The sequence below is a fragment of the Prunus avium genome, chromosome 7 (genome assembly GCF_965620075.1).
Source record: "Prunus avium chromosome 7, drPruAviu1.hap1.1, whole genome shotgun sequence".
NCBI classification, from domain to species: Eukaryota; Viridiplantae; Streptophyta; class Magnoliopsida; order Rosales; family Rosaceae; genus Prunus; species Prunus avium.
In genome coordinates this window covers 35,808,563-35,819,610 of record NC_142290.1, presented here as the reverse complement: position 1 = coordinate 35,819,610, position 11,048 = coordinate 35,808,563, and the positions used below count along the sequence as shown (strand labels likewise).

General features: G+C 36.5%; 1 long non-coding RNA gene across 1 annotated transcript; it reads left to right on the top strand.

The window, feature by feature from the left end:
• Positions 1-8,761: 8,761 nt before the first annotated feature.
• On the top strand, positions 8,762-10,609 carry LOC110751140 (uncharacterized). The gene is made up of 2 exons (XR_002525829.2): positions 8,762-8,946; positions 10,279-10,609. It is a non-coding gene; the product is annotated as an uncharacterized LOC110751140 (long non-coding RNA).
• Positions 10,610-11,048: the final 439 nt, after the last annotated feature.

Sequence of the window (11,048 nt, the reverse complement as noted above, 5' to 3'; positions counted from 1 at the left end):
AGGCGCTTACGTGGCATTAATTATTCAATTCGGCTAATGATAGAATTATATGCTTTTATATATTTCTCTTTGTTGCACTTATTTACAATGACATTATTAGATGTTTCTTGGCAGCATGGCTTAGAGAAAATATAAGCAAAGAGGAAAAAATTGAAAATACACCATTTTATACCTTTTGCTTTATACATATAGATATATAGATTTAGAAAAAAAAGAAAAAAAAAAAGAAAACCTGACGCACGTGGAACACATTTTATTTAAGTATAATAAAATTTTATTCATATTTAAAATTGAATTTAAAAATAAGGAAAAAAACAAGACTGACAAGAGCGAATTTGGATGGAATGGCAAATAGCACCACTCATTGTCTTTATAAATTTACTCCACAGCAAATTTGGACATTAAACTGACGAGAGAATCCAAACAGAAATGGGCAAAAAGTTGGATCCTTACCAAAAAACAAAAGACAAGAATGTGACATTCAATGACGAGTTATCCTCGACTTTCTTTTCAGTATTTTCATATTTAGACAGGACTGTTCTGCTTGCATCTGAACATGCACAGGACCAAACCAAACTAGGTCTAAATTCGATATTTGCGCTTGATTTATTAGTAAATTTGGCTTATATTCTCGAAATTGATATGGACGGTTTGATGAGTCCATGCCATATTGTAGTTAGAAAGAAGTTACATATATACACACACGCAATGAAAGAAAGAAATAAGGTCCACAAATCAATATAAATAGTAATTGGAACAATCTTATTATTATTATAAATTAAAATTATTACATATGCAAGACATAATTTGTCATTTATTTTTGTGGAGCAAGATATTCATGCCGCATGCTGCTAGGCAACAATTCCCAATCCCTTAATTAATATGATTATTCTTGGAGCAGCTCTCATAACATGAATCCACGAAGCCTTTCACATAGAGCTTACCTACAATATCATGCAAATAAAAACAAAATACAAAGAATATCAATGACCGAAATATAATTCAAAACAAACATGATAAAGTTAGAGAGAGAGAGAGAGAGAGAGAGGTAAATCAATAATCCCATATGGAAATACGCATATTATCATAATTGGAAGTGCTTGTGGTGGCAATGGAGTTGGCACAACTTTGTGTACAATTATATACAACATCCGAAGGCCTATGTTTGCATCTGATCATGCACATGCCAAGGCATTGGGTTCATCAGGCACTTTGTCGCACATTTTAAACCACAAATAATATGGCCATTTGGAACCACTTGATTTCCATCGGAAGGATCAGAGACATCATCAACTTGACCAAGAGTGTTGCCATTTGGAACCATATTGGTATAGGAAGGATTCATATCAGCTTGAGCTATTGCAAGCACAAGCATGCTCATCAAAACCACAGCCCTCAACACACTAGCATCCATACCTTCTCTTTCTTTGTTTCAACTTTTCTTTTATTGAACTCTGTTTGATTGCCGGAGTTTGTTGGTGAAGGAAGTGGAAGCTATAAAGCCACAATTTATAGGGAGACCCTTTGGCCATCTATGGTTCTAAGCATGATTGTAGCTAATTACTTGAGCTGTAATGAAGCGCAAATTGAATGTGTCTCTCTTTTGATTTCATGGCGATGATCAGTGAAGACCACCCAAAGTTCAGTCCAAAATATTTCTCTGGTGAGCCTCAAATTATTAATTGGTGGATGTAATTTAGGCGGTTTGGCATATATTTGTTTTCTCATTGTAAGGAAATGACAGAATTATTGTTGATCAATTGCAGGTGTCCTTTGATTTAGTTGATCATTTGCGTCCCTTTGATTTAGCTGCAATTTTTTCAGAATATTCCTTCAAAAATTGGCGTAGGTTTGTACGGTTGTGAGAGTTACGTACATATAGAGTGTACTCTAGCATCCATGAACTAAATGGCATATAAAACAGATCCTGCGTCAGTTCTGAAGCATATAACTCCTTGAGTATTGGTTGATGGAAGATGGAGTATTGGTTTCCATCCTTGTAGATATAGATTTTCAGTGTGCGTTCCATAAGTTCATAACTCCTGATAAAGAATCACTTTCCTGTTAAAAAAAGAAAAAGAGAGCATCACTTGATAATGGCAAATTAGGCTATACTACGGTTTTTATTTTATTTTTTATAAATAAATCGTATAGCCGCGCGGTTATACTCGGGTATTTTTTTATTTAAAAAAAATAAGTATAGCCGGTGTTACTACGGTAATTGTTTTTTTTAAAATAGTATAGCCGTCTGGCTATACCTGTTTTGACACGTGGGCAAATAATCGCTAGGCGGGTCCCCTCCTATCAATAGTATAGCCGAGCGGCTATACCCTCGTGTATTTCTCAAAGTAGTATAGCCAAGCCAACCCGCTATACTCGGGTATTTTTATAATAAAAAAAACTAAGAATAGCCGCTCGCTATACGTGTTTTCACACGTGGACGCCTAGGCGCTAGGCGGTCAGTATAGCCGAGCGGCTATACTCGGGGTTTTTTTGTTTTTTTTCCTTCCCCTAAATAGCATAGGCGCCCTTTACTCTGGTTTTGTACTATTCTTAACAGCTTAAGGGTGTATCCTCTCGTTGTTGTTGTGAAAATTGACAAACACTTTCACTCACTCCCCTAATGATCTTGTTGTTGATGGACTTTGTGACACACACAATGATGGATGAACCACACACACACACTTGAGACAACAACCAAGCACAAAGTGACACAAGAATTTATAGAGGTTCAGCAATTGCCTACATCCTCTTGGTGATCCCCTTGAGAAATTCACTTCATGAAAGAATAAGTTACAACTTTGGTTTTACACAGAAAAACCCCCTTAGAACTCTATTCTCTCCCCAAGCTCTCTTTTCTCTCACACCCCTTGCTCAACACTTTGATGCACTTGTGAACACTCTCACAACCCTTGGTGTTTCCCTCCTTTGTGTCTAGACTCTCAAGACCCCAACTCAGCTCTAAACTTGAACTGATTGCTCTCTCTCACGTTCTCCCTTGGTTTAACCTCATTTGAACACAATAGCACCCAGCTACTTGACCACCTTGAGATTAACCACATTTAACTTCAACTTGCTTTCACAACTTATAATGTCTTGCTTTACATCCCATTACTTACACAGACCAATGGACACAAGATAAGGCACCATCTTGTCTTCCACGTTCCTTCCTTTAGTCTCCCACTTAGACTAAAGATCAGATCATGCAAGTAAACAACTCACACTTCAGCCACCTTCCACTAAACCAGAAAATGAGAGTGAATCCTTCAAAGCAAGACAAACAATTGGCAATGAGTGCTCTCCCAACTATCCAGCAGGTAGTCCACCTTCTTTTAACTCAGAAGTGACCCATTAAGCACCTGCAATTAGTTGGAAAGCGATAGCCACCGAAAACACAGTTGAAAACACGTAAGAAAACATCAGCACAGCACAGGAGCGACCGGTCGCTACGACCATTTGGATACATAGCGACCGGTCGCTGATACCTTGCGACCGGTCGCTTTCTGTGATTTTTTCAGACTTCGACTCTGTCCAAAAACGACCGGTCGCCCAAACCTTGCGACCGGTCGCTGCCTCCTTCACTTGCAACCTTAATGTGAGCCAAATTTCCAACAGTTGTTGCGGCACATCCATCTGAACCCAATCAGTTTGCACAAGGACTTACAGATGGTGGAGTGCATGTACTTAAGCCATTAGAATCAGAAGGAAGATGGGGCACTTCCCCTCCGATTGAGAATGGTGCTGGGCCGAGCACCACTTCCCCTCACAAGTGCTTTCATGCATTAGGCCAATGCTAGTAAAAAATCCGATGAAGTAGAAACTCTGAAAAATCATTAGAATCAGAAGAAGTAGAAACTCTGAAAAATTGACCTAGGCGGCCGCCTAGGCGGCTCCTAGGCGCTAGGCAGGAGAACACTGCCGTGAGTTCACCCTAAACGTTAGGGGTAGGAGCCAGGGAGTTAGCCTGCCTGGGCGGGTCGGGTATCTTTGTGCTATTGCTCCCACTTACCCTTGTTGAACTCGAACAAGTTTAGCATGGGATTCTTGCCAAAGTAGGGAGGAGACTAAAACAAGGTAGAATGAGAGACCAAAAGGAGAAGTGGTCGACTTGGCCTTTTCTTTTGTGGCTTGGCTTTGGATTGTTTTGATAATTAACAATGACTTTGAAAACTCATCCTTTTCAACAGAACTTTCAAGTAGAAAAAAGAAATAGATTTAAATTTGTGTGGAATATTTGGTGCGTGGTATTTGGATTTGTGTTGTCAGCAAATGCACAGGCCACAGACTATTGTTCTGCTTGCATCTGAACATGCACAGGCCAAACCAAACTAGGTCTTATGAAAATTTGATATTGATTTCGAACAGGGGAAAGGGATTGGATAGAATGTATGTGACATGTATAAGCCTCTGGATAGTACTTTCTTTAGGAAATTATATTGAGCATGAAATTCTTTGTAGCTCTAAGATAATTGTATGAATATATATTTCCAGTATGGAGTTTGTGTGCAATTGGAGTTCTCTGACAAACTAGCCATAATAATTTGCAGGTTTTCTGGTGGTTAAACAAATAGGATTGTCCTTGCTTGCTATTTCTTTTATCACCTACTGACCTCTATTTCTGTTTACTGTCTAATGCTGTCAGATTGAGATAACGAAGTTAGATGAATTCGCTCAGGCTGCTTTTCGTGGATATAAGTCTCTGAACCGTATTCAGAGCTGCATATTTCATACTGTTTATTGCACTAATGAAAATATACTAGTAAGTTATTGATTCTGTTGATTATGTGAATACCAAACCATTGCAGTGAAAGTGCTGATATGATATCTGCTTGAATGTGATTTTCATTTACTTGCAGGTTTGTGCTCCAATAGGAGCTGGCAAAACAAACATAGCTATGATTTCTATTCTACATGAGGTATGCAAATGATTGGCTATTCTTGGGTCTTTATCATTTTTGGTAATCATACATTTTCTCTTACTACTTTGGCTTGATGTCAAATTCACACATTTGTTTTTGTATTGTGTAAGAGTTAATCTGGGTTAATTGCATAGTTAAAATGGCTTGGGAATGGCTGTAATGTCACATGAGTTGGTATTGTATATATTTTTCTGGGAGGGTTAGTGTGTTAAAGATATCAGCTTGCAAAATAAAGCAAGGAAACTAAGTTTTTGGCTGCCTTAGTTATTCGAGTCCTTTTATGTCATGGTGATGTACTCATAGTACTTTTCATGTTGAATTCAACCTATTTAGTTTTTGAAAATATTCAGTATGCTAGTATATCATCCATTATGAGATTTAGATAGTGAGTCGGCATTTTCTGTGGCAGATTGGACAGCACTTCAAAGACGGTTACTTGCATATATAAAGATGAATTTTAGATACTTTATGTTGCGCAAATGAAGGTACCCACCCTATATAACTCTTTTCCTTTTTTTATTTTCTGAGTTGGACGGGGGGAGAAGTAGGCATTGAAAATAGTGGCTTGTTACTTATTATCATGTATTTTTCAGGCATTAGCTGCAGAAGTTACATAAACTTTTAGCCATCGCGTATCTCCATTGAATATGACTGTGAGAGAACTTATGCAACTTTCTAAGAACGAACTTGAAGAAACTCAGGTCACTTTTATCAAATTATGCGTGCTCCGTGTGCTTTTAATTGTTACCCAAAAGAGGAAAATGAAAACCTTAACGGCTTCACTTTCTTCTTATTCAGATGATAGTCACTGATTGATTATTTTTTCATAGAAAATGATTAAATGCTTTTAGATTTTGACATCATGGGTCCACTGTGTTTCCTATTACGGTTATAGAATTCTGTGGTTTCTGTTTTTTCAGTTGTTTTTGTTTGTTTTTTTTAATCTCATTTGAAGTCTCTAGAACTCAGAATGCTATTCATATATATGGGTTACTTGTAATTTCTGAGATCCTGCTTATGTTGAATTGTTCATTTGATGCTTCTCTGCAAATTTTTTCCTGTATTGGTCCAAAAAAGAAGTCTTAATATGTTAATCAACTTCTATATTCTGGTTAAAAAGAATTTTTGAATATGTAGTCTTTTGCACATCAGGTTGCCATTAGTATGAGCTCTGCAGTCAAAATTAACTCATTTTATTGTGACTGATCTTTTCACTTAACTTGACAAGTTTTGATAAGAGCTTGTTCAGTATGTGACAGTAAATATCATGTATTTTGTACACAAGTTTTTTCTTAAACCTTTGTTCAGACTAGTAGGAATTGTTACAGAAGAATTTGTCTGCTCAAGTTTTCATTTTGATCAATTTCATAGACACATTACAGAGGTATCAAATGTCAATGTTTAGCCGTAGGGTTCCATTTGGTTGTGGTTTTTGTGAGTTTTGTTTGGACTGGTTGAGCATTACAGAGGTATCTCTCTCTTCATCGACATCTCTCTCTCTCTCTCTCTCTCTCTCTCTCTCTAAGTTATATATAGCCAGTTTTATCGTTTCTTCATATTTGTATGGCCATAGTTTGGATTTTCCTGGTATTGTCAAGCATATGGCTAGTGAACCATATTGAAGGTTATTGTAAGTTGTTCTACTGTTATGAAAAATCAAGCTTTGAATAGAGTTGTCATGAGCGTGCCTAAATTGGGTACTATGTAGATTATGTTCTGTGAAGACTTGTTAGATTTGAGAGAGTATAAGAAGGAAACATGACAGTGCATACCTTACAGCCCGTATTGAATTGCAGAATGAGATATGCTACAAGAAGGTTTCTTTTTCCTTGGGCTATCCTTTTTGTAATGTATGCATTAGAATGATTATTTAACTGATTGATACTTTTTTCTGCCAGGTTTTTGAATCATTCAGGCAATGGTTTTTGAAGGGACACAACAAAAACAGCTCAGAAATTGGTATATACCTTTATATTCCATCTGACTTCAAACAAAAAATTGGGAAAATCGAGTATCGCCGCACGGCTATACTATTTCTTTTTAAAAAATTTAAAACCCGAGTATAGCCGATACTATTTATGAAATAAAATAAAGTAAAAAAGCCAAGTACAGCCGCGCGGCTGTACTATTTCTTTTTAAAACTAAGGAACAATGAGTATCGCCGCACGGCTGTACTATTTATAAAATAAAATAGCCGAGTAAAGCCGCGGAAAATTAAAAAAACCTAGTATAGCCTATCTCTTTTACTCTCCTGAACTTCGGAAGTGTAAACGACGACGTTTGGGTGTTGTAACTGGAAAGGGCTGCGATTGTGGCAGAACCGGTTCAGAGTTGAGGCGAATCAGAACGACGGCCCTGTTGTACCTTACCGTGGAAAGTAAGAGCTCCGTCGGTTCTGGGTTTGAAAATCCTGGTTAATTTTGAGGTGATTCTTAATAGTCATATTTTGTAACCCTAATTTTCAACAATTTCCGGGGCGTGAGGTTTGCTCAGCGATGCTATTCATATGGGTTACTTGTAATTTCTGAGATCCTGCTTATGTTGAATTGTTCATTTGATGCTTCTCTGCAATTTTTTTCCCGTATTGGTCCAAAAAAGAAGTCTTAATATGTTAATCAACTTCTATATTCTGGTTAAAAAGAATTTTTGAATATGTAGTAGTCTTTTGCACATCAGGTTGCCATTAGTATGAGCTCTGCAGTCAAAATTAACTCATTTTATTGTGACTGATCTTTTCACTTAACTTGACAAGTTTTGATAAGAGCTTGTTCAGTATGTGACAGTAAATATCATGTATTTTGTACACAAGTTTTTTCTTAAACCTTTGTTCAGACTAGTAGGAATTGTTACAGAAGAATTTGTCTGCTCAAGTTTTCATTTTGATCAATTTCATAGACACATTACAGAGGTATCAAATGTCAATGTTTAGCCGTAGGGTTCCATTTGGTTGTGGTTTTTGTGAGTTTTGTTTGGACTGGTTGAGCATTACAGAGGTATCTCTCTCTTCATCGACATCTCTCTCTCTCTCTCTCTCTCTCTCTCTCTAAGTTATATATAGCCAGTTTTATCGTTTCTTCATATTTGTATGGCCATAGTTTGGATTTTCCTGGTATTGTCAAGCATATGGCTAGTGAACCATATTGAAGGTTATTGTAAGTTGTTCTACTGTTATGAAAAATCAAGCTTTGAATAGAGTTGTCATGAGCGTGCCTAAATTGGGTTGTATGTAGATTTCTGTGAAGACTTGTTAGATTTGAGAGAGTCTAAGATGGAAACATGACAGTGCATGCCTTACAGCCCGTATTGAGTTGCGGAATGAGATATGCTACAAGGTTTCTTTTTCCTTGGGCTATCCTTTTTGTAATGCATGCATTAGAATGATTATTTAACTGATTGATACTTTTTTCTGCCAGGTTTTTGAATCATTCAGGCAATGGTTTTTGAAGGGACACAACAAAAACAGCTCAGAAATTGGTATTTACCTTTATATTCCATCTGACTTTAAACAAAAAATTGGGAAAATCGAGTATCGCCGCGCGGCTATACTATTTCTTTTAAAAAAATATAAAACCCGAGTATAGCCGATAATATTTATTAAATAAAATAAAGTAAAAAAGCCAAGTACAGCCGGGCGGCTATACTATTTCTTTTTAAAAATAGCCGCACGGCTGTACCATTTATAAAATAAACTGTACCATTTATAAAATAAAATAGCCGAGTAAAGCCGCGCGGCGGTACTATTTATTTTAAAAAATTAGGAAAAGACCGAGTATAGCCGGTCGGCTATACTATTTCTTTAAGAAAATTAAAATACCTAGTATAGCCGATCGGCTATACTATCTCTTCTGCTCTCGTCAACTTCGGAAGTGTAAACGACGACGTTTGGGTGTTGTAACTGGAAAGGGCTGCGATTGTGGCAGAACCGGTTCAGAGTTGAGACGAATCAGAACGACAGCTCTGTTGTACCTTACCGTGGAAAGTAAGAGCTCCGTCGGTTCTGGGTTTGAAAATCCTGGTTAATTTTGAGGTAATTCTTAATAGTCATATTTTGTAACTCTAATTTTCAACAATTTCTGGGGCGTGAGGTTTTCTTGGCTCCGCTAATAGGGTTTGGCTCAAACTTTCATTATATTGTCAATCTTTTTTGTAATTTAATGAAGTTAAAAATTGAAAATTAGAATTGGAGGTTCATATATTCCACTGACATTGCCGAAGAAGACGTAGTAATCTTTCTCGGCGTCTGTCAATTTTGTCAATTTAAGCTATGTTGCTTGAATTTAATTCTAGACACCTCCTTCAGATCACCATTCTCAATTTCATTCACCACTTTCAAAGTGTTTAATGAAACCAAGATTGGTATCCGTTTGTTTGTTTTGTTGATTATTGGTATCCATTTATTATGTTATTGGATTTACAAGTACCTGTCATCTAAAATGATCTCTTTCCTTGAGACTAGTTTGAAGTGAAGTATTTGGCATCACTGTATCAGCATGAATGCTGTACACAGGCACTCGTATTGCTTCTAGGAAAATCTAAATTTTACTATGTTCTGATGACCTGTATTTGGCATCTTTTTAAGTTTTAAACTTGTGCAGATGTTTAAACCTAGGCTTTTCCTTCTGGGGTTGGTTAGTTCTTATGGGGCAAATGGGATGTCATACATGGACATTTTGTTTAGGACTTCCATATCAATATTTGTCTGAGTTTGTCATCTCTTGTTTTGCAAGTGCGTATTTGATTTCTCCATTCAGTTGGGTTGTATTTGGAATGATATAGATATCACTAGATTATGGTGTGCTTCATATCTTATTGATAGTTTTTGGGGTTCTATTCACTTGGTTTTCTGGTGCCCTGTGATGCTCATGTGTTCTTAGTGCTTTGTGTGGATGAAGATAAGTGAGTTCCATTGACCCGGCTCTACTCTGTTTCTTGCTGTTGCTGAAATTCATCCCTCTTAATTGTGCAATCATTTCTCTCGTTTAATGTGGTGTCGGTGAATTTTATTTTTAATCGTGAGTTAAGGCTTGGATTTACGTTCCTTCTTTGATTTTATTTTGGCTTGGCTTTTGATCTGGTCTACTTTCTGCAAAGCAAGTTAGGATCTGGTTACATGTTTATGTTGGTTGGAAGCTTTGAAATCTACTATTTTGTGAAATTGATGGAATGCAAACCTGAAAATAAATTCTAACTGGTTTTGATGGGAGATATTTTGTAGTACATGGTTTTATTGCTTTCTCCTCGGGTTGTTGATTTCTGCAGTGATGCAGTATGTAATCTTTTTTGGATTTGGCTTTTAAATCAGTTTTCATATGTACTGTTATTGTATCAATATTAAAGAATTCTCTTTTGTCATCTCCAGGTTCTTGACAGGATTTAATCGATTCAGATGATTAACGATGCGCTGTTTTGCCTGGACCATTGTGATTTATATAGCCTTGAAGTTTGATGACACCAATTTGGTTGGTTATAGTTGGAGTGTAATAGAGTGCATCCTTGGATTATTGATGCTTTCGGGTCATCAATCAGCTGGAAGACAGTATTTTATCTTCTAGTTGTGTAGGATCATTGATCCGGATATACCATTCGTGATGATTATGTTGCCACAATTGAAAAGTTTAACAATATTTTCATAGAATTAAGTTGTAGGAAAAAGATCATTATCCGAATAGGGGATCGCAGAATTTTTATTTCGTTCAAGTGTTTGGCGACGATTTTCCTTTCGCCGCAAAAATATCTATTCGCAACGGTTAGCGACGGTTTTTACAGTCGAAAAAGAAGTTTTTAACAAATTAGACACCTAAAAGTCGTCACGAAAGGTCTAAATTAAGTTACTAAAGAACGAAAACTGTCGGAAAAGCTATAAATTCGTCATTTTAAACAAGACTGTGCTTCCGCTTTTGTTTCTCGAAAGAAGCTTTTATTTCTCATTTGTCTATTGCTATATATGTAATCAACTTGGGGTTTGATGTTATATATGTAACTCCATAATCAACTCTAAGAACAATTGTGAACCAAGTGGAGTTTTTTTTATAAAGAACAAAAGAAAAAAAAGAAGAAAGAAATAAGGTCCACAAAGCGATAGAAATATAATCAGGAAAATCTTATTAAAATAGTGGTTACAAACATTTG